Raw genomic sequence first — 5,780 nt, 5'->3', positions numbered from 1 at the left:
CGCGGCAGCCAGAGTTGTTCTTGGTTCACTCCTTTTTATTGTTTTGTTTTCATTTTTTTCTGTATTTAGGTCAAGGTCTACAGGGTCTCACTACGGAGATTGGACTTGTAGTGATGCCCCTGTGTTCAGCCTCCCAAGTGCTGGGATTATAGGTGCATGCCACCATGTCCAGACTCAATCACTGTCTCAGCATGCTTCAGGGTCGGGGCTAGCACGGCACACCAGGAATCAAACCCCGGCCACTGTGCTCCACCAAAGCAGGCGCTTTATTCCACTGAATATTCCTTTATTTTTAAAGAGAATAAAAATAGTAAAAGCAAAACAAAACAAGATTAGAAATGATACAGAATTTCACTAAACAAAGAATTCAGCAATGGTTGTTAGATTGCATATTGTCTTCAAATTATTCAGATAACCAGATATAAGCATGCAAAATTGGTTGAAAAAGTGAGAAAAAAATCATAAGCATTAACTGCACCTTTGAATTCCTTTTTATTGCCGAGTCCTTTTGTTGTATAAATTTATCTCAACTCATCTATCAATTTTTTTTGTTGATGGAACTTGGGCTATTTCCAGCTTAGGGTCATTATCAATAAAAATGTGCTAAACATTCTTGTACAAATCATTTTGAGAATATGTGCTTTCAATTGTAAGCATCTTGGAGTGGAATTGCTCGATCACAGGGTATGTGTATATTGGCTCAATAAGAAACTGCCAGGGCCAGTCAGATAGCTCAGCAGATTAAAGCACCTGCTTAGGCAGATACAGGGACCAGGGTTCGATCCCCTGCGTGCCTGCCAGCCCCATCCCCAGGCCATGCTGAGAGGGAGATTGAGACTGGGCATGGTAGTGCGCACCCGTAATCCTAGTGTTTGGAAGGCTGAAAACAGGAGAATCACTACAAGTCTGATCTGTGTAGTGAGACCCTGCAGACCCTGTACTAAATACAAAAAAAAAAAAAGAAGAAAGAAAGTAAAAGGAACTGCCAGACCAGAACTTTTCCCAAAACACAGTGTAAGAATTTCACTTGTTCCACAACCATGACTACCTTGTGGTTTTAGTATCATTAGCCATTCTGGTAGGTATGTAGTCGTGTGTCATTAATTTGCATCTTCCCTCAAGACAAACAGTTGAACATGTTTTTCATGTGTATATCATCTTTTATCTTCCATTATGAACTGTGTTCAAAATTTTTGTCCATTTTTAAACACTGCTCTCAGTTTTTATCAATGCATGCTTGCAGCAATACTGTATTTTGTGGGGTGTGGGTACATGTATATAACATGTTTCAATTGTTTCTTCATCCCCTTTCTCTACCCCTTCCTCCATTTCTTGGTACCCATCCCTTTTCCATGTACAAAAGATCTAATTCCTATTATCTTTTATTTTGTTCTTTATTAATATTTTGGGTTTCTTGTATAAGAGAAATCATGGACACTTAAGCTTGTGTGTCTAATTTATTTCCCTTTATTGGGTATTTATTTCACAGAATTGTTACTTCTCTGCACATGTGGATGACAGAAATTTTTCCTACATATTTTATGCCATTTCTTCCCATTCTGTGGCTTGCCCATCTATTTTCTGAATGATGTCATTTCAACAGCAGAAATTCAAAATTTTGATGAAGTCTAAGTTTACAGCTTTTTCTTTGACAATTATCTGGATCATAAGAAAATATCTATTTCCAAATCAAAGATATTTTCCTATGTTTGCTTATAAAATCTTTATAATTTTAGTTTTCACATTTTAATACATAATTCATATCAAATTGTTTCTTGAGCATAGTGAGATATAGGTTAAGCTTAAAATTTTCCATACAATGATCCAGTTATTCGAACACTCTTTTATGCAGTAAGGAAGAATAAACATAAAATAAGCTTAATATGAAATATGTAAAGCCTATGTGAGAAAATGTTATGTGTGGAAGACACAAAAAGAGGAAGACACCTGCTGTTCTTAACAGAACAGCCCAGCATGGGAAAGACACCTGCTGTTCTTAACAGAACAGCCCAGCATCATCAGTCCCTTATCGTTCTTTTATGAAAAAATAAGCATGCTACCATACATTCCAATATACTAAAAACGAAATTCTATTTGGGTTGTTAAAGCGAATTATAAAGGATTTATAATTAAAATAACATGATGCTGCCTACATGAAGGGACAGGCAGACTAGTAAAACAAAATAGTCTGAAAATATATACCAACGATATAGGAAAATTTAATGTATAATAAAGGTGGATAAAAAAAGAATAAAAAGAAAAAAAGTGGATGAAAGTAACATTTTAAATTATAGGAAAGGATTTTATTGTAGTGCTGGGGATAAAGCTCAGAGGTACGTTATCACTGAGCCCTTTAATTTTTTGTTTTGTTTTGTTTTGAAAAAGGGTATCATTAAACTGCACAGGCTACCCTTGAATTTGCAATCTTCCTGCCTCAGTCTCCTGAGTAGCTGGGCTCTCATGCATGTGCCAATACACCTGGCTCAAAAGCTGACCTTTTTAGATAAACACTGCTGGATATCAATTTGGAAAGAAATACTGTATTTCTATCTCATATCATAAAAATTAATAAATTTTGAATGGAACAGATATATGAATCACAACAATGAAGAGCTTAAATCACAGGAGAAAATTTAGGTGAGTTCCTTAGGTGACTGTCTTTTGGAAAAGACTTTATAGCTACAAATCAAAATCCAGCTTACTATGGTTTGTATCTTTTTGTTCCCCCCAAGCCTCATGCAGTCATGTGGTAGACTTCTAGAGTTTGTGATTAACTCATGATCCAGTGCTGGGCTTATGGGTGAGAGTACTGCTGCAATTATCGGTGAGTACTACAACCAGCTTGGGGCGGACAGCCTGAATCAGTTTAAGAAAGAGACCTGCTCTCTCTTGCCATTGTTGCTGTTAGCCCTTCTTTTTGCTCTTGCTGTGTTACTGCCTTCTGTCACCATAAACTGCTGCCCTCTGCCATGTGCCACTCTGCCTTGAAGCCAGCTGAGTATGGACTGAAAGCTCCAGTAACCCTGAGCTAAATAAACCTTTCCTTCCTTAATTTTGGGAGTTGAGTATTTGTTCCAGCAATGAGAAAAGAGTAACTGAGACACAGTTGTAATAACAGATTAACATTATTTGACCACAATGAAGTTCTAAAAAAAACCTTTACATGGCAAAGTAGCATAAAGTCAAAGACATATGACAAACTAGGAGAAAATATTTACAACATATTATGTCAGATAAAAGTCAATATCTAAAGAACTATTACAGATTGAGGCAAAAAATGCTAAAAAAAAAAAGCTATGAGAAAAATAGAACATGAAGAGATAACTCACAGAAAATACATATAACAGTAGCTCTCAGGAAACAGAAATATATTCAACCCCACAGTAATAAAAATGAAAGTTAAAACTCCACTGAGATAAAACTTTGCAGTTTTCAGACTGGTATCAAAAAAATAACACAGTCTACGAGGCTGTATAGAAATAAATGCTCATATATTCAGTACCATACGTTGAAGGAATGCAAATGAGGACAAGCCTTAGGAGAAATTTGGCAAAATATAACAGAAATACACAGGCACTTGCCATTTGTAAAGAAGTTCCATTTCTAGAAATTTGCACTGAAGATACATCTTCTAAAATACAAAAACACATTCATTGTAGCATTACTTTTGTAAATGAAAAGCAATGAAAGCAACCAAAATGTGTACACATAGGAAAGTGGTTAAACTATAGTAAAATAACCAAATTCTACTTTCTAAAATACTACTGTCTGATAAAAGGAACTTGGGCTCCATGTGAAATGGCTCGTTCCAGAGCTGGGGCAGGGAAAATACAAGGCAAGCCTGGAATAGCTAGAGGTACAAAAATGTAATGAAATAATGAACAATGACAGCAGGAGCAGCTTAAAACACACAGAAGCCAGTTAGAAGTATTTCTAAGTCCTTACTGACATAAACAGTAATAATTCAGGCAAGAAACATCAAAAGTGAAAGTAGGAAGAGTTACAGCACATTTACATACACTCAAAATATCTCACAAGATACCCATTATCAAGAAAAATGTCAGAACTTCTCAGTGAAGAAACCTAGCATCACCACTATGAAGGACAGTAATCAAAATTTAAATCATCAGTAATGGGACAGACGGACATCATGTTCCTGCTGTTACCATGCACTGAGAAAGACACAATGTTATATAGTATTTCTGTCAAAAGTGCATAGCCTGAATCTACTTCATCATGAAGAGATAAGAGGTAAGCCCAATTTGATTGGCATTATACAAACTGGCCTATACTTTTCAAAGCATGTCAATATCATGAAAGACAAACACTAAAGAATGGTTCCAGATTATGAGATTAAAGAGGCATGATAATGAAATAACATACATCATCATGAATTATTTTCTAGATAAGAAATTTTCTCGATATAAAGAACACTATTTGAAGCATAGGAAAGATCTAAGGTCTACAGATTTAAGTAAGAGTACTGTATCAATGTTAACTTCATTTTGTTAATTATACTATAAGTGGATCTCCTTGTATATTTAGAAAATATATATAAAATATTTACAACTCATAGAGCATGATGTCCATAACATATCCTTAAAAATTTCAGAATACTGGTATACACTGAGGAAGAATGATAAATATGGTAAAATGTTTTAACATGTAAAGGATCTGGGTAAAAGGTATAAAGGAATTATTTAGTAATTGTTGCAACGTTTCTGTTAAGTCAGAAATTCTTCCTGAATAAAACATTTAACACACTTTTTAAAAAAGAGAAACTGTAAATAAATATTGAACTCTAGTAAATTATATACCTATTAGGAAAATATTAACAAAAAACAACAGAACTCCTCACTGTCTCCCTATACCCTTCGCTAGCCACACTGAAAAGACACACTAACCTAGCCTTCTGAAGTTTGAGAAAACAAAGTATATCATTAGCATGCCATCCTGTATAATCCAGTTGGTTCTAGCAGCAGCTTATTCTATAATCACTTAACAGACTGTGTACCTTAAAATGGATACTACCAAACAGAATCAATTATTTGGCACTACCTAACTCACAAGTCACTATGATGGATAACGAAAGAAGAGACTTTCCAGAAGACAAGGATAAGTGGGATAGGATATCTCACCCAGAGAGCAGAACCAAATGTATCCTAAATAACTCTTTGATTGCCAGGACAAATATTCCCAATCTCTCTAGGATTCATATGAACTAGTGATTGCTCTCCATTCTTTTTCTCTCCCAATGTCAAGACATTGTGGGTATTTGCCCATACTCCTCCACTCTCCATGAAGTGGACTGTGATTTGAATGTCGGGCCCCTCCAAAACAGTATTAAGGAGTGGAACCTTTTAGCTGTCATTAGGTCATGAGGACTCCATCATCATGGGGAGAACAGTATCCTTATAAAAGAGAAAGTTCTTCACATCTTGTTTGATTGCCCAGAATTCTGCCTTCTACCATGGGATGTCACAGCAAGAGGAACTTCAGCAAACCCACTGTGGTGAAACACAGCTGCAATCCTGCTATTCAAGAAGTGGAGGTAGGAAGACTAAAAATTTGAAACCAGGGTGGACAATTCAGTAATATGCTGTTAAGAAGAAATAGAGAGCAAGAAAGGGAGGGGGCAGGAGGAAGGAAGGAGAGAGAATGAGAGAAAAGGAGGCAGATAGAAGGAAGAGAAAGAAAGCAAAGTGAAGAATTTAGAACAGTGGTACAGCAGTACTGGATTTGATCCCCAGCAGAGGAGGGGAGGGGGGAGGAAGGGAGGA

The sequence above is a fragment of the Octodon degus genome, unplaced genomic scaffold, assembly GCF_000260255.1.
Source record: "Octodon degus isolate 3935 unplaced genomic scaffold, OctDeg1.0 scaffold00251, whole genome shotgun sequence".
Lineage (NCBI taxonomy): Eukaryota > Metazoa > Chordata > Mammalia > Rodentia > Octodontidae > Octodon > Octodon degus.
Note: the sequence above shows the minus strand (reverse complement) of the source record.